The 23,032-nt window shown below is 36.9% G+C and overlaps 1 protein-coding gene across 14 annotated transcripts in view; it reads left to right on the forward strand.

The window, feature by feature from the left end:
* Window positions 1–23,032, forward strand: part of LOC146406165 (uncharacterized) — an 888,277-nt gene that overhangs the window by 87,884 nt on the left and 777,361 nt on the right. For 9 of the 14 annotated variants that reach the window (XM_084963630.1, XM_084963627.1, XM_084963621.1 and 6 more), the window contains exon 3: window positions 5,406–5,475. The exons of the other annotated variants lie outside the window; for them this stretch is intronic. The gene's annotated coding sequence lies outside the window, so the exon portion shown is untranslated. The remainder of the gene's footprint in view (window positions 1–5,405; window positions 5,476–23,032) is intronic. 14 annotated transcript variants of the gene reach the window in all.

Raw genomic sequence — 23,032 nt, forward strand, 5'->3', positions numbered from 1 at the left:
AAAACCCTTGTAAATGTAAATAAATATAAATATGTAAGATTATTACTATTAATTTTTGCATACTCGATTTATACAAAAAGCATACTATATAATTTGTTTAAATTTTCCATACTGTCTGCTTTTTTTTTTTCAACTAATGTCTCATTGCCAGTGATTTTATATTGGCACTGAAATTAGTAATTAATTTTGTTTAGATGGCACCCAACACCCAAGAGCCTCTAGGCACCTAGCCAAATCCTTCCTTAAATATAGTCATTAAATGGAGGAAAAGAGCCAAGCAAATTCCTAAAAGAGGCAAGTGGAAAAAAAGAGCAGTTGACAAATGGGAAAAAAAAAATATACCAATTGAGAGAATTTCATCCATTATCTAGGGACAAAAATTATATCCCAAACTTAGCTGAAAATTGACTGTATAGATTTAGCTACCCATTTTCCTGATCTCTGGATTAAAGAGTCCCTGAACCATGAATTTTCAGCAAAAATGTACAACTTAATTTATTAAAAATACATTTAGGCTTTTTTTTTTTTTCCCACTTATCATCAAATTCTCATGTTAAAGCTGGAAGAGACATTTGGAGGTATCTCATCCCACTTCTTATCTGATAGATGCTTCTTGTAGGGAGAGCTCCGAGGAATGTTTTATTAGCATGGTTTGACTAACTCAAACTAACACTCCCCTGTGCATGAGGACCTCTGCGGTTTTCAGCTGGGCTACGTCAGTGTATGGACAAGGAAGGGATCAGGGTCTTTGATCCCACCCCATCTGTCCCTCCATCCATGTGCCCATTCTCTTCTTTCTACCAGACAGAACCTCCATCTCATGGCCTTGGAAAGGTTTTACTCAGCCTTACCCCTCAACGGCTGCACCTTGAAGAAGACTTTTGTTTTATTATCTGCTTTACTTTCCTGGCCTTTTCTCAATTCCTCTTCTTTTCCTTTCTCCTTTTTTTTTTTTTCTACAGCGAGCTCTCTATATTTCTAGAAATGGTAGATGGGATATGTTTCAAAGAAATATTATTCAAGGACTTCCATTTTTTTCCCTCCAAGAAATTCAGCACACTTTAAACTTTTCTTGCCTTATCCCACTCGCATTGCCTTTGAAAATTTCCCTGGGAGACACCTTATGTGTGAAGAGTCCCCTACATCTCAGATTTGATTTCCACAGCAACAAAACCATTCCTGAAATTACACTTTCTCCACAAATAAGTCATTGGATATTTGGTAAAATAATTATTTAATACTCAAAGTTCTCTAACACCACTGTGCTAACAGATTTTAGTAAGTTATATACACAGATTTGACCTGGATAAGCAAATTGTGAGAAGTTTATTCTATGTGAACCCTGTTATATAAAGTGTAATTCTCTAATTGTGCTGATCAAATGGTCACCCTAATATATCAATATATGATATTAGTAGCAAGGATATCTTGTTTACAATATTTATTTCTGGCATATGAACAGCTTATGTGAAATTGTGACTTAAAGACACCTTTCTTCACTTTCCCTAGTAAATTCTTAAAGCTTTAATTAATTAATTAATTTTTTGTCTTTTTACCTTTTCTAGGGCCGCTCCTGCGGCATATGGAGTTCCCAGGCTAGGGGTCTAGTCGGAGCTGTAGCCACTGGTCTACACCAGAGCCACAGCAACGCGGGATCCGAGCCACGTCTGCAACCTACACCACAGCTTACGGCAACGCCAGATCGCTAACCCACTAAGCAAGGGCAGGGATCGAACCCGCAACTTCATGGTTCCTAGTTGGATTCGTTAACCACTGCGCCATGACAGGAACTCCTTAAAGCTTTAATTTATAGAGGTGCCTGTCTGTTTTAGGAACAGCTTAAAATATTACAGCTTCCAAAGCACTTTCACTCACAGCTGATGGAAAACATGATAAGACCCAAGTTCACTTCTGATTCTTACTCTTATTAGTGATTAGTTTTCTTAACCATAACATAGAAAAATATGTTTTGCCAATTAAGTAGGTAAAAAGATGCTCTTAATAAATTATAGAGTAAAATACAAATGCCATATATTATTAAATAGCTTCTTTTCAAAGGCTTTTTTAGATACCTTTCAATAAATAGTGACATGAAATTTCTACAACAACCCAAATATAATTATTTCTTGTAATTAGTACTTTTGGGGAGCTGCATATAAATTCATTAAATTTTATTTCTTGGAAGGGTACCGGAAATTCAATTATTTGGAAACCACCTCCCCCCCCCCCCCCCAGCTCCGAATCTGGGATAAAACATTTCAAAGAAATCTCATAAACTAGGTATAAGACTACCTTGTAATATTGGCTGCAGATTTCTGAAAAAGGGTTACATTTCATTCTCAAAACCAGTTTTAATTTAGTAAACTTTTTCCCCTTTTATAAGAAAAATTTGGTCAAAATCCAGCTGTGTTGTTCATATAGTATTTTCTTAGACAAAATCTGTTCCATAGGCTTTGAATCTTTTCCTCTTTCAAGCAAATAAAATCAAATAAACACATAGTTTTTTTTTTTTTTTGGTAAAATTTTTCCGGTGAAATTTACAATTCATTCTACTCTATTTTGTTTCTTTGGCAAAATATTGACTGTGAGGTCACTGTGTCCATGCATTTAAGAGAGATTTCTTTTTTTAAGCTTCTTAGAAAAATTAGTTCTGTTCTTTGAGAATCATCTTAAGGGATTTATTAAGTAATTTTATTATGCAGAGTTAAAATATATACTGGGATGATTTCAACTTGATAAAACATAGCACAAAGTAGATTTAGATATTTTCCTCAATATAAATACATCCTCCCCAAGTCCCTGATTCCTTGCCATTTTCTTCTTTCTCCACACACCCATGAAGGTATTGCATTTTTTACAGATAAATTAACTGTACACAAGCAAGTTCTCCCTGTTTTAATCCCAGTCCCTGGGCTAAAACTCCTTTAAAGTATAAATTGCCTTAGGATTTTTGGCTTTTACTTTTGTATCAAAGACTTATTTCTAAACCTATATCAATAATCATGCTGAGCAAACTGCACTGTACTCAGTTCATCGCCTACGGAAAAAAAGGGAGGATTTAGTTGATATTTTCTGGCTTTGGCTTCGTAACTAGAGGGAATGTGAACCAGTACCAAGCCAGATCCTAGACTGAAACGATGGGCAACATTCCTGCATGTGATCACAATCTTCTGCTAGTCTCCTCCTCTTTCATCTCTCTCCTTCCCTTCTTTTTTTCTTCTCCTTCTCCTCCTTCTTCTTCTTTATATTTTTTTGGGAATCATTACTGAATATGGTGGCAGATGGCATGTCTCTCAGTGAAATCAAAGGCATATGGCAATCTGTTTGCAAAAGTGCCATGCCCTGTAAGTTGCAGAATTTATATTTCCAAAGAAAAAAATAATGTAGCTTGTGATACCACGCTTTGAATGAAGTCGCAATGAATATTTAATTCCCAAACACCATGCATTTTATTTCTAAAATATTGTATTGACATCCTCTCTTGAGGGGAGTGAACGGTCAAGTTTAGCAATGTAGAAACTGGCTCTTAGGTGGATCAGATGATTCTTAGAAAGAGACTAAAAAGGAAACTTTTAAAGAGGTCATCCTAATAGTTAGAGAATATTAAATTTTGAAAAACAATATTATCTATTTAAGTGAACAAATACACTCATTTGAAATGCAAAGCCTTTTGCCATTTCCTTTCTTTTGTTATTTGTTCATTGAATTATAGGCAGGGATCAGAAGCTAGGCATTAAAAAATTCCTTAAGTGATTTCTATGTACCTTTCATTAATTCTATATAAAGAATTCATTTTAGAATATTAGTGATTAAATAAAACTAGAACAACAATCAAAATTTTAAGAACAAAACTTCTACTCAGTATTTTCTTTTCTGTATAACACAATAAGCCTGAGTCTTCCCAGAAGACTTGAATCAGACAGTGTTAACTCACACCTTCATGTCTCTCTGGAGCACACATTTTTGCATGCAGAAAATCAGCACCATACCACAGGGACAGCTGCTGTGATAGCAACCCTGTAATTGCCCTGGGCTGAACTCCCAGGGGAATAAAGGAGGTGGGGTATAGAGAAGCAACAACACCAAAGCTCCAAGAGACTCCATTCTTATGAGTATCTCTCTGCATGGAAATCTAGGTAGTACATATTCTGAATTCAGCGTTGACATTTGCTACTTTAATAAGTAAAAGAATGTTATAATTTTCTTTCCTCTGTCAATTCGTATCTCTTCTTTCTTTTAATGGAATTATTGTTTGCTAATGAGTCTTGTGGCTTTTGTAAAACAAGTCTCTGAACTTAAGCTGTTACGTCATGACCAGTTGCCCTAAGACAGAGTAATAAACATCTTTTCCCCTCTGTTTCAAATTTGACAAATCTACCAGGAACTACTGGATCTTACAGAGATTACCTCTCCTTTTCCTTCTCAGGATTTTCCTCTTTTATGAAGTGATATGCATTTATTTCCTATAAGATTCATTACACTTACATTTGTGCATCATGATTGTGATGCCAAAACTCAGAAACATCAACTTGATGGAAATTATATGTAGCATCACCTCTCCTACTACTACAGTGTTGTTTAGCTCTACCTATTATTCCCATTTGCTGTTGGTTGTATCTTTAGATATGCTAATGGGCTTACAAAAAAATCACCTTTATTTAGAAGGAAATGCTTGTTACTCTGAAATTTCTTGATTGGTGAAAAAAAAAAAAAAAAACAGTGGTCATCTCAAACAGCATAGTGTTTCTGATGTCTGGTCAGTCTCCACTGCCCAAATTTTGGCAGATAAGGATTAGAGTCTTCCTTTTTTTGTCAATAAGAATTATTCACATTGACATTATGTCTTGTTATGATAAATCTTGATGTATATGGAGTATGTAGTTGTACATTTCAAGAACAATGGCTATTTGGAACCTATTAATATTCTTTTTTTTTTGTCTTTTTATGGCTGTACCCGTGGCATATGTATGTTTCCAGTCCAGGGATTGAATCTAGAGCTGCAGCTGTGACTTATGCCACAGCTGCAGCAATGATGGATCCTTAACCCACAGCCCTGGGCTGAGGATTGCCTCCACAGAGACAAGCCAGATCATTAACCCACTTCACCATAGCAGGAACTCCTGGAATCTATTCATATTCTTATAACATCATGGTTATAAGCATATAATCAGAAGCTAATTGCCTGGGTTAAATTATAGGTCCTCCATTTATCAGCTTTGAGGCTTTAGGCAAGTTGCTTGACCTCTTTGTGCCCCGGTTTCATTACTTGTACAGTGAGAAGAAAAGACACTTTTCTCAGAATTATTAGCAATATTAAAAGGAATTAATGCGTTTAAGTGCTTACAAAAGTGCCCAACATGAAGTAAACACTAAATAAAAGGTAACTGTTTACTTTTTCAATACAGCACTGAAGGAAGAAAAATGTGATTCAAGGCTTATGGATCATTATAATATTGGAAGTACTTTGCTGTTCCTGTAAGTAAATTGATGTGGGGCAAAGCACTGGGTCTGTCTGAATCTTACTTTTCTCATCTGTATAATGGGCTAATAACTTAGTTACTTTACAGGTATTATTGTGCATATTAGATACAAAGTGTGTGAAACACCTAATCTAGTCTCTGGCAAAGAGTATGTAGTTGTTGTTGGTAGTGGATGTTACTCATACTTGCTTAGCTCCATTCTTGCTTAGCACAGGAAACTGATTTCAGAGTTAAAAAATATGTGTGAAAACATCTTTTTTTTGTATTTCTATTGCAAACAAACTTATGAAGGACATATTTAGAAAAATTCAGAAAAATGGAGCAACTGATTAAGCTAATGTTGCACCTCTTTATCAATCTGTCCTGGCGAAGCAGAAGGAAGCTCAGGCCAAATTTCTTAGCTAAAAACTCAAACTGGTGCCAAGGGAGCCATCATCTCTGATGTGGGCTAAGAGCGGTTAATGTTGATTCACATATGGTTTTCTTTTTACTAAATGAGATTATTCTTTTCAAACTGCTGTGTTCCCAAGGTCAATGAGAACTTTGATCTTCTGCAGGTGTGCCTGTTCTTTGGGAGCTAGGATTCAGATGGATGAGAGCATAGGGAATCTCAGACCTTGATTTGGAAGAAAATAAAATTAACTAAATGAAATACTTGCTCTTTTAATTGTAAAATGAAAAGAATTTAAAGGTACAGATATAAAAATTTTATTGACATCATTCAGGAAACTTTTGTCTGAAAAGTAAATAAAGATTGGTGTGATATATCCATCATACATTAACTAATATTGTTATGCATTGTATAGCATGGGGCCATTTTTCTTGTTATGTGTTAGGTTTACATGTACATTTTTCTTCAGGGAACTCTATTTTCATCCTATTCTTGTTCGTGTAAAATTTCTGTCTTGAGAAACAAACATTTTTAATAGGCTCCTTGCTCTGTAGTTAGTTTTAATTAAGACAGTTGGGTTACACTGAGCTAAAATGAGCACCCATCACAGAACCATATTTTATGTGTACATCATTAGTTAAAAGCTTTAGAAATTTCAAAATAAAACCTTTAAGTTGTTACCCCTCTCCTCCTTCCCCCCAACAGGGAAAACCATACTCACACAGACATGTGCATGTACGACAATTAAAGAAAGTCTTTTTTCACTTTTTTTTTCATATTTTCTATCCTATTTTTCTCAAAACAGTGAATCTCAACTGATTAATTTTCTAAATAAGTCATGATGGTGCCAAGGGGAGGATAATTTTCAACATGCCATAAACATCTATGTAGTGATTGTAAAACAAAACTGGGATTTTGATAACCCCTAACTCATTTTTCCCAGTAAGAACATTACTCAAATAGTGCAATATAAGAATAGTAAAATAAATTTATAAAATAATTGAGTTTTTCAAGATGTTTGTATTGATTTGTTGATTCTGGGCTACTTGTTATGATGATAAGTATCACCACCCCAGTGTATTTAGCACTGGGTTATGAGTGTCCTTCCTTTTTTTTTTTTTTAAATATATAATGATTTTTACTTTTTTCCATTATAGCTGGTTTACAGTGTTCTCTCAATTTTCTACTGTACAGCAAGGTGACCCAGTTACACATACATGTATCCATTCTTTTTTGTCACATTATCATGCTCCATCATAAGTGACCAGACATAGTTCCCAGTGCTACCCAGCAGGATCTCATTTCTTATCCATTCCAAAGGCCATAGGCTGCATCTGTTAAGCCAGGCACCCCACCCATCTCTCTCCCTCTCTCTCCCCTTGGCAACCACAAGTCTGTTCTCTAAGTCCCTTCCTTAAATGGCGGTCTGGTGACCACTGCATCGGAATCGTCAGGGCCCCTTGTGGAAAATGCAAGTTCTAGGTCTCTGCATATGGCCTGTGGAATCTGATTCTCTGGAGGCTAAGCCCCAGAACAAGAACATTTACCAGAACCCCTGGTAATTCCTGTGCACACAAAAGTTTGAGAAGCAGTGCGTTAGTGTCTGTAGCTTCCATCGTCTTGATTCCCTAAACTACAGCTGAAAGCTAGTTGTCAATCAGGGATCTTCTCATTGGCTACTAGAATAACTCAGCAAACTTTCTAAAAATGTTGGTGCCTGGACCTGTGCCTGAGGGGGGTAAGAACAATGCTCCTTGATATTTAAATACAACATTTAGGAGTTAAGTATGCAGTGGCTTGTACTGTCCTCTTCTTAAGACTTGGCTAAGTTTTTAACCTTCAACTTCATTAGAAGCTCCACAAAATATTACCATAAGGGTTGAGACAATATCAAGTGAAAGAAAGGGGAGCCGACTTCTAGACAGGGCCTGGAATTGGAGAGGACATAATGGATTTGGAAGCTGAGGGTAAGTACAGGCTCATTTCCTCCCCAGGGGACTGTGGTGGAAGGTCATGGCCACTGCTGCCAAGCCCAGCTGGGGATGCTGAATTTCTTGAGGGGCATGCACACTGGGCATGCCAGGCACCCAGGCTTATTTAGGTCAGGTGGTGGGAGGTAGGACTTACAGCTTCTAGTGAGTATACATAGACCACTATTCTACATATCTTACTAAATATCCTTTATATAACAATTTGCTTTTTTAAATGCTGTTTTTAATTAATAAAAAAAATACTTGTATCCTAACAAACAATGGCCACTTGTAGGGATTTCAGTGAATTCGTGTGTGTATGTGTCTCTCTCTCTCTCTCTCTCTGTGTGGTGTTTTAATTTTAAAAGATCTTTTTCTTCAGCTCCTCCAAATGTTGCTTTGCTTTTTGTTTCTTGTTGCTTAGTAAGTGGAAGCTTTTAAAAGTTCCTAACAAGACAATCTGTAGATTTCAGTTGTCCCTGAGTGCTTAGTCTTTGAAAGATGTGGCTCTTAGGATTATAAATTCTGTAGATAATCCATCTGATTTTAGCTCGAGCCAGAATTGAGATGACTGAGAGTTAATAAATTAAACCCAAGAATGACTGGAGTTGCTGTTTAGCAAGTGATATAGCTACCTAATGGTGACCTAAGGAAACTCTTTTGAGAATGTGGGCAAAGAACTAAATATCTGTTTCCTAGGTTCATTTTCAGGATGGATTAGTCATTTCTTGGCTACACGATTATTTTATGGTGGTGGCATTTATGACTGTCCTGGTGGAGATTGTGATTTGGCAAGTAGAGCAAGTGATTTAAGTAGTAAGTAATGAAAGAAAATAGATTTTTCTGCAAATCAGAACAACCATGAGATACCACCTCATACCAGTCAGAATGGCCCTCATTAATAAGTCCACAAATAACAAGTGCTGGAGGGGCTGTGGAGAAAAGGGAACCCTCCTGCACTGTTGGTGGGAATGTAAACTGGTACAGCCACTATGGAGAACAGTTTGGAGATACCTTAGAAATCTATACATAGAACCTCCATATGACCCCACAATCCCACTCTTGGGCATATATCCAGACAAAACTCTACTTAAAAGAGACACATGCACCCACATGTTCATTGTAGCACTATTCACAATAGCCAGGACATGGAAACAACCCAAATGTCCATCAGCAGATGTTTGGATTAGGACGATGTGGTATATACACACAATGGAATACTACTCAGCCATAAAAAAGAATGACATAATGCCATTTGCAGCAACATGGATGGAACTAGAGACTCTCATACTGAGTGAAATGAGTCAGAAAGACAAAGACAAATACCATATGATATCACTTATAACTGGAATCTAATATCCAGCACAAATGAACATCTCCTCAGAAAAGAAAATCATGGACTTAGAAAATAGACTTGTGGCTGCCTGATGGGAGGGGGAGGGAGTGGGAGGGATCAGGAGCTTGGGCTTATCAGACACAACTTAGAATAGATTTACAAGGAGATCCTGCTGAGTAACATTGAGAACTATGTCTAGATACTCATATTGCAACAGAACAAAGGGTGGGGGAAAAAAATAAATTAAAAAAAATAAAATTAAATTAAAAAAAGAAAATATATTTTTCATTATTATTCAAATAAGATGAAGTAAAAGGCACTACCTAGGGACATACATGTAGTCAAAAACGGTATTATATTGTATGTATCATAAAGTTATATGAGAAGAAGAGTTGCAAAATGCCTCTAGAAATTCTTAGTGGGAATTAACAGAGAAGATGAAGTAAAATACTTTAGTCTGAATGTCTGTCTGTGTTTGTGTGTATAGTGTGAGAATGTGAGAAGTAATTTGTGAACTTGAATTTTTGATACAAGTGCATAAATTCAATCTCATGAAAAGTTCTAAGTCCAGTTGAGTTTACTTCATGACTATAACAGTAAATAAAGGGGATCCTTTTTCAAAAGAAACTAAAACTGCAAGGAAGAAATCTATTTTCCTGACTATAACTGTAAGGGTGATGGCTTGTTTTTCTTCTTTTGGTCTCAATTCAAAGTGACCATCGCTTGGACATTTTCCTTGGTGGAGAGCAAGGATAAGTAATCAGAAATAGATATACCTCTTTAGCTCATTCTGTATGAGGCTGTTGCAAATATTAGCATTTCAGCCTGGATAAGGCTAGGTCTATTCTGGACATTTATTGCATTCAAGTATTTCATCACATTTGTATGTATAATTTTATATACACTCTGAAGAGCTGTGATTGGTCTAGAGTTTGAAATTTGTAGATTACACTTAACTTTTCGTTAAAGTTTCGAAACAAAAGAGCTGGTCCTCTTGAATCTAACACAACTTTGTACATTAACTATACTTCAATTTAAAAAGCTGGCATTTTAGCACAGCTTTTAAAAAAGCTGGCATTTAGCACAGTAAAGTTCTTACTTTCCTTCACACCCCAGGTTCCAGGGTACAGCATTTTGCATGGCTCTATCTCCTTGTTCTAAGTGTCACAGAGCCACCCTTTTTCCACGGTAGGCAGAAAACCAGGACCAAGTGTGATATTAAGAAGGAAGGTGAAACTACAGCCAGGTCACACATTTGCACAGAAAATCATGAGCAGAGACTTAGTTATACTTTACAAATAGAAAGAGGTGATCCCTTGGTCAAGGAACTGGTGTTTTAACATGTCCTCTGTCTTTATTACAGGTGAAAATCAAATGGAAATCTGGCTTCTTTGCTTCCCCCATTTCTCTCCTTTAATCTCTACTCTAAACGCTAATTGCCTCTGAAGGAAACATTATCTCTAGGAGGAGTGCTTTCTTCTTCTTATGTTTTTTTTTTGTTTGTTTGTTTTGTTTTTTTTTTTGAGCAGGAGTTGACATCTGGAGGCCTCAAGCTGCCAGGTGTATCCCATGTAGAACCACAGCTGTTCTCTCTGTTAATGGGAGAAATAAAGAACAAGAAGCAGCTAGACACTTAGAGTCAGCAAAGGCAATGCACTGTTATTATTTTAACTACTCAGGGCTCTGATTTGTATTGTAATTATAATATAATATTTTTAAAGTTCATGGTTTTCTTGGAAAAATAGTGAGTATGTCATTTTTAGTAGCCCTAAACGTTACCAACAACAGCAATGCTTAGACACACAAACCAGGAGAGAGGGAACAATGCTGATTGCCATAGTTTTTCAAGCTCTGTCTTGAAGTCAGTCTAACTGGGAGATTAGTAAAACAAGAAGTAAAAATTGAATATGTAGGGGTTCCCATTGTGACTCAGTGGTAATGAATCCAACTAGTATCCATGAGGATGCAGGTTCAATCCTTGGCCCAGCTCAATGGGTTAAGGATTTGGCATTGCCATGAGCTGTGGTGGAGGTCACAGATACAGCTTGGATCTCACATTTTTGTGGCTGTGGCTGTGGTGTAGGCTGGTAGCTGCAGCTCTGATTTAATCCATAGCCTGGAACTTTCATATGCCACAGTTTGGGCCCTAAAAAGAAAAAAAATTATTATGTTTTTTAGTTAATCTGCATATCATTCTTTTCATGATCACTTTAAGACATTTTTATCTAAATTTTTTTCCTATATAACTATTGTTTTTACATTGTAGAATTTCCCAAAATACAGTTTTACTAGTAAGTTACCACTGCTTTGGGTCCATCTCTGTATTTACTTAAAAACTGCTGATTTAGACAATTGTATTAAGTTATATAAAAACAAGGTATTTTTATAACTAACATATTCAGTTTATATGGATCAATCATGATATACCTGGAGATGCCACTAAGCCATAATATATTATTATAGGTAGTCAAGGCTAAGATATCATTATCATAACACCATGAGCAAACAGATGGCTGGTGTAGCAGATTGTCTTTAGGCAATACTGTGTTAATCAATATGATTACTAGTATGGGTTTAATAGAAGATGATTAGATTTTAGAATTTACACAATGGCAAATATTTACTTAGGACCTCCTTTCACAATTTTTAAAATGTATCACATTAAAATATACAAATATTAAATTTAATTATATTTTAATTATAAAATATTAAACCAAATATCTAAGGAAGGTATTAGAAATGTAGAATTGAATGCTCCCCCAGTTTACACTACCTACAGTGAAAATATTCAATCATTCAATCATTTTTGAGAGCTCTCTATATGTGAGTCTCTACTCTCAAGAAGCTTACATTCTGTGAAAGTGATAAGGAATGAAGTTTAAGTATTTCAGTAGGTGATAGCCATTACCAAGAAAACTAAAGTAGGAGTTCCTCTTGTGGATCAGTGGAAATAAATCTGACTATCATCCATGAGGACGCAGGTTCAATCCCTGGCCTCGCTTAGTGGGTTAAGGATCCAGTGTTTCCATGAACTGTGATGTAGGTCACAGGTGCGGCTTGGATACTGCATTCTGTGGCTGTGTAGGCCAGCAGGTACAGGTCCAATTTGACCCCTAGCTTGGGAACCACCATATGCCACAGGTACAGCCCTAAAAAGACAAAAAAAGAAAAGAAAAGAAAAAGAAAACTAAAGTAAGATGGGGAGAAGATTGATGAACAGGTGACTATAAGAAATCTCCTCAATGGGGAAAAACTGAAAGCCTTCTCACTCAAATCTGGAACCAGACAGGGATGCCCACTCTCACCACTGCTCTTCAACATAGTTTTGGAAGTCTTAGCCACAGCAATTAGACAAACAAAAGAAATAAAAGGCATCCATATAGGAAGAGAAGAGATCAAACTGTCACTGTATGAAGATGATATGATACTATACCTAGAAAACCCTAAGGACTCAACCCCAAAACTCCTTGAACTGATTAATAAATTCAGCAAAGTGGCAGGATATAAGATTAACATTCAGAAGTCAGTTGCATTTCTGTATACCAGCAATGAAACATTAGAAAAGGAATACAAAAATACGATACCTTTTAAAATTGTACCTCACAAAATCAAATACCTCGGAATACACCTGACCAAGGAGGTAAAGGACCTATATGCCGAGAACTATAAAACTTTAATCAAAGAAATCAAAGAAGATGTAAAGAAATGGAAAGATATTCCATGTTCCTGGATTGGAAAAATCAATATTGTGAAAATGGCCATCCTACCCAAAGCAATCTACAGATTCAATGCAATCCCTATCAAATTACCCATGACATTGTTCACAGAACTAGAACAAACAATCCAAACATTTATATGGAACAACAAAAGACCCAGAATCGCCAAAGCAATCCTGAGAAACAAAAACCAAGCAGGAGGCATAACTCTCCCAGACTTCAAGAAATACTACAAAGCCACAGTCATCAAAACAGTGTGGTACTGGTATCAAAACAGACAGACAGACCAATGGAACAGAATAGAGAATCCGGAAATAAACCCTGACACCTATGGTCAATTAATCTTTGACAAGGGAGGCAGGAACATCAAATGGGAAAAGGAAAGTCTATTCAGCAAGCATTGCTGGGAAACCTGGACAGCTGTATGCAAAGCAATGAAACTAGAACACACCCTCACACCATGCACAAAAATAAACTCAAAATGGCTGAAAGACTTAAATATACGACAGGACACCATCAAACTCCTAGAAGAAAACATAGGCAAAACACTCTCTGACATCAACATCATGAATATTTTCTCAGGGCAGTCTCCCAAAGCAATAGAAATTAGAGCAAAAATAAACCCATGGGACCTCATCAAACTGAAAAGCTTTTGCACAGCAAAGGAAACCAAAAAGAAAACAAAAAGACAACTTACAGAATGGGAGAAAATAGTTTCAAATGATGCAACTGACAAGGGCTTAATCTCTAGAATATACAAGCAACTTATACAACTCACCAGCAAAAAAACCAACAACCCAATGGAAAAATGGGCAAAAGACCTGAATAGACATTTCTCCAAGGAAGATATACAGATGGCCAACAAACACATGAAAAAATGCTCAACATCGCTGATTATAAGAGAAGTGCAAATCAAAACTACCATGAGATACCTCCTCACACCAGTCAGAATGGCCATCATTAATAAATCCACAAATAACAAGTGCTGGAGGGGCTGTGGAGAAAAGGGAACCCTCCTGCACTGCTGGTGGGAATGTAAACTGGTACAGCCACTATGGAGAACAGTTTGGAGATACCTTAGAAATCTATACATAGAACTTCCATATGACCCTGCAATCCCACTCCTGGGCATCTATCCGGACAAAACTCTACTTAAAAGAGACACATGCACCTGCATGTTCATTGCAGCCCTATTCACAATAGCCAGGACATGGAAACAACCCAAATGTCCATCGACAGATGATTGGATTCGGAAGAAGTGGTATATATACACAATGGAATACTACTCAGCCATAAAAAAGGATGACATAATGCCATTTGCAGCAACATGGATGGAACTAGAGAATCTCATACTGAGCGAAATGAGCCAGAAAGACAAAGACAAATACCATATGATATCACTTATAACTGGAATCTAATATCCAGCACAAATGAACATCTCCTCAGAAAAGAAAATCATGGACTTGGAGAAGAGACTTGTGGTTGCCTGATGGGAGGGGAAGGGAGTGGGAGGGATCAGGAGCTTGGGCTTATCAGACACAACCTAGAATAGATTTATAAGGAGATCCTGCTGAATAGCATTGAGAACTATGTCTAGATACTCATGTCGCAACAGAAGAAAGGGTGGGGGAAAAAACTGTAACTGCAATGTATACATCTAAGGATGACCTGACCCCCTTGCTGTACAGTGGGAAAATAATAAAAAAAAAAGAAATCTCTGTTGGAAAACCCCTCAGGTAGAGGTCAAATTTTTTAAGCAAAGATCTGAATAAAGAAGAGATTAGAACATGCAGCTAACTTGGAAAGAGTTTTCCAAGATAACTTGAAATAAGAGGCAGACTTCTATTATTGACAAATTACTATAAATATTTGTTTATTCAAAAGTATTTACTGAACACCTTCTAAATCCTAGGGACTGGGCTCAGCAGAAGGATTATAGGGGTGGATAAGATATGGTACCTGTCATCAAGATATTTGTGGAAAAACATAAAAAATTAATTATAACCAAAAATATTAATGACCATGACTAGGGCTATGCGTGGGGGGGCATTTAGCTACTATTTCTACATTTTATCTTGATTATGCTATTAACAATGATATGACTACGACCTCTAATTTGTCTTTAATGAAGACATATAGTAATTAGTGTGGTTATATAATCTGATGTATTAGGTCAAATTCTGGCTCTAATACTGTATTAGCCAGAACTTTCCCTATTGCATTAGTATAGATCCAACACTAGTTTAAACAAAAGGGGTATCTATTGGCCTTTGCTCCTGGCAAGACCAAGGATTGGCACTAGCTTTAGCTACACCGGAATTCAGAAGGGTGTCATATGATTCACTTTCTTTCCATCTCTCAGCTCTGCTTTCCTCAATACTGCCATCACTCATTAGCAGGCTATGTTTCTATAATGACAAAGGCCACTGGTACCCTAAATATATATGACTCATACACTCATTATCATGAAAGTAGGAGATGATTTTTTTCTCAGCAGCCATGAATATGGCCCAGCCTCTGGTCCTTCAAGGATCACATAGTCAGTTCTGGACTATTAACTGTATCCATCCTGACTATTGATTCTGGAGACTCATCCACACTTGAGGGCTAGGTGGGTGAAAAGCTGGGTCATAGAAGTGACAGATCTACCAAGATCCTACAGTGTGGAATGGGCAGTAGGAAAACGGTTCTTCTACCACCAGAAGAAAGGGAAAAAGTACTGTACTGGCAAAGACAAAAATATTCTACTACAGATAGATTAATTCTATTACCTGGGTCAAATCATAACACCTCCTTGAATCCCAGTGTCATCATCCATAAAAGCATGAAATTCATGGTGTCATATCAGATAAGGTACTGTGTGTAACCACGTTAAGCACAAAGAAACAAATTCTTAATAAATGACTATATCATCATCCCTACTTATTGATATTTTGCCACATCAAACATAATATGTAGCAAATTTCAGGTGGTGGAGACCAAAGTAGCAGGAAAGATAAAGGGCCAACTCCTTTCTGAAAATCAAACAAAATGCCAAGCCAAAGTCTGGATACCATGTGCTCCATGGAATGGTTCTGGAACAAGGAAATAGAATACATCACATTTGGTTATGAGGAGCCATTTAGTTGCATAATGTAGCTCTGAATGGAATTTATGCCTAAAAGATCAGACAGCTGTCTTCTTGTTGCTAGTTCTCAAACATACTAAGAAAAGGAACATTTTTACGACTTAAAAAGAAGGCAGTTCTCTCAGCAACATTCTATTTCTATTCAATCAAGTTGATAATTTATTTATTTATTTATTTTATGAGAGTTGCAACGTTTATTTCAGGTTCTCTCTTGTTTTTTTTTTTTTTTTTTTTGTATTTTTTTTTTTCTTTTTTGCCACACAGGCAGTATGTGGGAATTCCTGGGCCAGGGATTGAACCTATGCCGCACAGCAGCGACCAGAGCCACAGCGGTGAGAACACAGGAGCCTCAACCCGCTAGGCCATCAGAGAACTCCCCAAGTTGATAATTTAAATTGTAACAATATGCACTTCTCTGCTAGGATGCTGAGATTATTTTCATTTTGAATGAACTATAAATACAACATTTTTATGTTTCCTGAATTACCTGTTGGGCAGCTAGGGCTGCTCACCACTGCTCTAGGCCAGGCATTACAAACCATGACCCCTGGACCAAATTTGATTCTCCATTTGTTTTTGTTTGGTATCCAAGCTAAGAATGATTTTACATTTTAACTTTTCAGAAAATGTTTGCTGACCCTAGTTTCATAATATTTTCCCTGAGATATTTCTTTTTTTTTTCTACTGTTACTTTCTAGATCTTGGTAAGCAGCATGGTTTATATCTCCTGTGCTATTCCAGGCAGTTGTTACAAAAGGATGTCTCTGAATGGGAAAGGGATTTTTGCCCTTGATGTACTTTCTGTGTTTCTTTCCTTTTACCACTTGTTTCTTCCTTAATGCTGTTATGGAATTTTGCACATACCCACTGTCTCTGAGCATCTAAAGGTGAGCATCTCCACTGGTGCTCTGACTCTGGATCCCATCCTTCGATTCCTTGCTCTGTACACCAATACATTTTGCACATGACCTACTCTAGACTTCCTCAGAGCTACACACTAAGCCCTCTTGCATGCATTTGTTGGACAAAGAAGCTAATCCTTCAGCAGACCTTCAAGGAACATGTCAAAACAGGGTTAATTAAAGAGGTAGAGCCATAGTCCTCCAAGAAGCAAACATGTAAGTTTGATTACAGGGAAAGTAGGAGGCAGTTGGAAGAGCTTTCAAGTCATGATGTGGTCTAGCCACTGTGTAAGAGAAAGGGAAGGAGAGGGGGTAGGGAAGGAAAAGTTGTAGAGTACAGTATAATTCTAAGAAAGTTCAGGCAATGTCTTTGCATAGTCCTTGGGCCAAAGGCTCCTATTGGAGGAGTTTGTACCTCTCAGAACTGTGCCTGCTTAGTTTTTCTGCTGCACTCCGTCCTTGCCTGGAAGCAGACTGTGGGAGGCATTGGCTCAGCCAGCACAGTGGTGGATTCAGAGGGTGGCATCTGGGTTCATTGGTCAGTTATGCTCCAGTGGTTGGAGTTTTGCAAGACACATTCTGATTTCTGCCACAACCACGTGGATGATAAAGAAAACTAGGGCATGCAACTAAGGAACAAGAGAGAAAGCTGGTCTGGGTCATTGAGAGACAAGGGAGAAAAAGGCAAGGGGATTGGAAGGCAATATTTCTCTCATCTAATACTACCTTGGATGGATTCTCTCTGAAGAACTTGATGCTGGGAAAAGAAGAATAGAGATAGATTGCTCCTTGACACTCACAGAGTTGGGATAGGCAGCCAGCAGCAGTCTGGCATGAATCAAAGAAGTCTGGCTAAGACATGTGTAGAACAACTCTGCCCTTCCATCCTATAGCTAGAGAATAGGGCTGGTGAACAGTCCCTTGCCTATGTATTGATGTCTCAGATCAAGTCACAATTTTCTTCTCATAGGTTCTTTTTTTTTTCAATTCTAAGTTGTCTCCAAGCCATCTGTTGGAGATACTGCTGCTCAAATAATTTTTCTTGATGGCTGCTACACAATGGAGAGAAGGATAAGCATGGCTGAGTTGCAGCTTGGGGTGGGGGCCTTTATTTCTAGTTATCAGCAGGGATGTGGTACTTGTCAATTTCCAGATCTCATCAAGACAGCTGAGGCATGATGTCTCATCTTATTAAAGAGAATGTCCTTCATTGTGCTAGTCCTTCACTTTATTTCCCATTAACGTATTAATTAAGGGAAGAAAAGTGAGAGAAGTGCTTTCTTAAAAGGATGATATAGGTGAGATCTTGATCTTCTGTATGTCTCATTTTAAACATTTCCAAGGGGGTTTGACACTGACCTGGACTTTTCAGTATAAAATGGAAATATCTGATATTCTCTCAGCTTTAGCTCTGTGTGTGTGTGTGTGTGTGTGTGTGTGTGTGTTTCCCCAAGGGGTAAGCAATGTAACTGATATGCCCACCATTTATTTGAAACCAACTTAGCAGGTAATAAAGGTGAAGAGTATTTACTTTTCCATTGTTCTTTCATCTGTTTTGAAAAGACTAAGGAAGGGTGATCACAGGCAAACAATGCTGTTTATTCTTTTATAACTCTTTAAAAACTATGAAGATAAAACCAAGTTTCTCTCTTTTCATTTCCTGACTTCTTTCCACTTCTGTAGCCTCATTGAAGGGATATACATTTTCTCAGTTTTCTGTGTGGGTGTAGTGGAGTATCCATGTGAATTTATTAAGAAGCAAATAATAAAAGAGAAGATAAGCTCTACTAACTTAAAGGTTATGGATACTTTCTTTACCAGTTAATTTCTTCCCCTTTCCGAGGACAAGAACCATGTCTCTTGGTAGAAACATGATATACTGGTGATCTCACTTTCATCTCTTTTTTTCCTCTCTTTTGGTCTTTTGATATGTGGAGATAGTTTTAGAATCATTTTTCAACTACTTTCTTCAAGAAGAATATGTCTTCTGTTTACTGACATTCCTATCCATTAGATTCAAAGAACAAGTTTCTAGCTCTGTACTTCTTTCAAGAGTGAGAGACATTGAGTCTTGAGAAAGAACTCATAAAATATAATTTCTTAGAAAAAAAACTAACTTTTAAAGTAAAGTTAAAAATTTTTAATTTTAGGACAATAAGACTAAGTGTCTACATTCCTATGTTGCTATCATCAGTGATTATATCAAAGACTTTTATAATCTAATTTAATATTAAAATTATTTTGATAGCCAACACTCATGATGTTTGAAGTTACCTGTGCTAGCATATTGGTTGGAATAGAAACTTCCAAATTCTAACTAGTGAGAACTTTTATGACAGAAGAAAATTCCAAAGCTCATGCAAAGAGTAATTTTATACAGATACTTACTATATTATATTTGCAAAAAGATACAAATCAATAATATATTAATATTAATAAAGATAATGTTAATGTTTATTGTTTTTAATAACTTCTTCTACTGCTTGTTTATATTTCACAATATAATTATCTTTATCATAAACAATAACAAACCTATATCAATTATTTATAGTATGCACTGGCACATAACATCCATGTAATAAATAGACCTTTCAGTTTCAACATGACTGTTGATTTTGGAAGTTTTTTGTCCTTCTTCACTTTTGTTTTGTTGTGGTGTTTAATAATGTCACTATTGCTAAATAATTTAAGTAAGAAAACTTACAGGAGCTCAGGAACCTGGACACAAAAGAAGTGGATCTAGAGAGATATATGTACTGCTGGGGTTGCCAGATGCTATGCAGGTTTCCTTTACTTTCTATAAACACATGCTATTTTGTTCTTTGCCTTTTATCAACAGAATTGGGAGGCATAATAAAGCAATAAGATAGTTTGCTATGTAAGACATCTTTTCTTTCTGGTTTCTACAACTGAGTGAAAAGACTGGTTTAACAGTATTATTCCATTTTGGAAACTAACATACCTCTGTTTTTGTATCTATTGACAAAGACCTGTTAACAGTGCTTGCCTTTGTGGAGCAAGTTTATGGAGAAGTTTCACTTATTTTAGTCATTAAAATCTTTTAACTCATACAGGACTTCTATAATCTAAAAATGCTAAGGAGTTTTATGGGTGGCAGAGAAATTGAAGTTTATTTTGAAAGCATTCATCTTTTTTATTTTAACTTTGACCTTAACTCTTACAACAAAAATGACTCTGGGTTCTATTACAAGTGACCTAAAACTTATATATTTCAGAAATTATGTATAGAGTAGGGATAGAATTTATCCTTTAAATCAGGACAGTTTTGAGAGTGAAGGTGGGTCTTAATAATTACTGCAAGTCACAGGTCTTGATGGGGATGTCCCAAGTAAACCAGGGCATATAAAAATGGTTCCTACTAATCAACAAAAATAACATATTAATAAAAGAGATATAGGAAATCTTATTAAGGAATCGATTTTGATAAATATGATTTAATAAAGCATTGTTCTGGTGTTTAATTCGAATAGCACTTTATGGAGTTCCCGTCATGGTTCAGCGGAAACGAATCCAACTAGGAACCATGAGGTTGTGTGTTCTATCTCTGGCCTTGCTCAGTGGGTTAAGGATCTGGCATTGCCATTAGCTGTGGGGTAGTTTGCAGACATGGCTCGGTTCTGGCGTTGCCATGGCTCTGGCATAGGCTGGCAGCTGTAGCTCTGATTAGACCCCTAGCCTGGGAACCTCCATATGCCAAGGGTGCAGCCCTACAAAGCAAAAAACAAACAAACAACACTTTAGGTTTCATGTTAATAGCTGTAACTGATATATGAGAAATGTGTTGCCAGGCTAGTCAGAATAATTCATATTTCAGTATAATGTGGGTGGGCAGGCCCATTTCAATGAGCTCCAAAGGGTTCCTGAGATACCCAAAGGGCCTCATTGCAAAGCTGTTTTCTGCAGTATCATCAGGGATACTGGCAATGATGGCACTAAGAGGGAGGATCCAAGGTGGTACTGGGTGGAATTTTCCTTCTAGAATGCAGTTTTCATTTACATGTGCTATACCTTTACTACTATTTCCCTACAAAACATTTGCTGAGATAGTTCATCAGTGCAGAAATTATTTGCAGTCCATTAAAAGAGAGGAAGAATGATAACAAAGTGATTGAGATGAGGGTGAAGTTTAACTAAATTCTGAGATAACTTTTAAAGAAAAAGGTAATATATTGTATTTGAAAAGGCATTTCTTACTCATTATTGCTTGCTGTTAAGTAGTTCTACTTATCATGTATTAAAAGAGACAAGGCCATTTCCCACTGAATGTGGTAAAAATCAAAAGGCTATAAAAAGAAAATCGTTTAGTGTTAAGGCACCCTATTGGGTTTGCTTATGTGTTTGTATAATCTGTCTACAATATCATTTCTCGAACAATAGCCCACTGAGTCCGTCCCATGGAAACCTTTCTAAGCTCTAAAGACATCTTTTTAAGATGGTGAATGCTGTTTTCTATCTGGACAACTGCTGGGGTCTGATTGGTCATTACCCCATTTCAGGGGAAGCTTCAAGAGCTAATCAGGAGTGTTATCAGCTATGACTTTTATTGCTGCTGCACAGAAAACTTAGCAATAAAGAAAACTGTAAATTCAGGATTTATTCTTTGCAGGGGTGTGCCTCATGCTTGGAAGATTAATGAAGAATTCCTGGTCCATTGTTTATTAAAGATAGTACCATTCTACAGCATTTTAATTGTAAATCCACTCTTTGACATCCTAACTAATGGTTCCTGCTAAATTAATAAAAGCAACATATTAAGTTTAAATCCCAGATAAGGTAAAGATTGCTGTTTTAATATCCCATCCATATCCTTTATCTTTCTACAGGGGCCTTCAGGCCAGTAGTTTTAATAACATGCATGAATGAAGATGCTCTTTTTTAACTCAAATGGTGGCAAAGAGTTTTTCCTTTATATTAGCAGGCAATCAATTCCAATAGCTTTTAATGCTTTCTTAAAGAATCAATTTTAAAGCAGACGCTCTTCAGGGGACCCTCTTAAACTTCTTCACAGCCGGTCTCCTAATTTTCTATTACAATGCAATCTAAAGCAGCTACAAAAATAATGCAGATAATGTTTGCTGGGTAATGATTTCCAATTTCCCCATTCCATGTACCCTGTTATTAGGAGGATCATCTTGGTTGTGTAAATTAATTTTCAATTCACTTCAGGGTAACATTACAATGATTTATTCAGCACCGGTGTTGAAGAAAGTGTTGGGAGGATTTTTAGCAATCTGAGAAACAAAATCAATTTGTTCTGATTATCATCATGTTAAAGGGAGAAAAGGGGGAAAACAAAAAAGTCACTAGAATGTGTGTCTTAACTGTTGCAAGCACACTAGAACCATGACTTGATGCCGGGTTGTCACTTTGTAACACATGAATTTAGCAAAAGAAATGGCGTTGGGTGATTCATCCCACCTTGGAGATTAAGTAGTGAAACAGTCAGAAATATTCTTCCTTTTGATATTTCAGGTAAATGCCTTCAAGGCAAGTTAGCTGCTCATTCATATTTCCTTGGAAGAAAGAAGGAACATACTAGTTTATAATCAAGGACAAATAGATTTCCTAAGCACAGTATAATTAGCCAGCTAGTTTGGTACAAAACTTAAAATAAGAACTACTTTAATAGGAGCAGGTGTGAATGCAAATTGACGCCCCATAAACTTTACCAGGTCACATATCTTCATTCAGTAAATATTCATGAGTAAGGCTAGGCTGTACTGGGAGCTAGAGAGAGTCTGAGAAATAAAAGCAAACTGCTGTAAATATGAAATTGTGGGAGTTCCCGTTGTGGCGCAGTGGTTAACGAATCCGACTAGGAACCATGAGGTTGCGGGTTCGATCCCTGCCCTTGCTCAGTGGGTTAACGATCCGGCGTTGCCGTGAGCTGTGGTGTAGGTTGCAGACGCGGCTCGGATCCCGCGTTGCTGTGGCTCTGGCGTAGGCCGGTGGCTGCAGCTCCGATTAGACCCCTAGCCTGGGAACCTCCATATGCCGCGGGTGCGGCCCAAGAAATAGCAACAACAACAACAACAAAAAGACAAAAAAAAAAAATATGAAATTGTAACCTGTGATATGACCTATGAAAA

Source organism: Sus scrofa, chromosome 1 (assembly GCF_054392235.1).
Source record: "Sus scrofa isolate SSC_HxYL_T2T_F1_AM1 chromosome 1, Sscrofa_HxYL_maternal_Yorkshire_Landrace_v2.0, whole genome shotgun sequence".
NCBI classification, from domain to species: Eukaryota; Metazoa; Chordata; class Mammalia; order Artiodactyla; family Suidae; genus Sus; species Sus scrofa.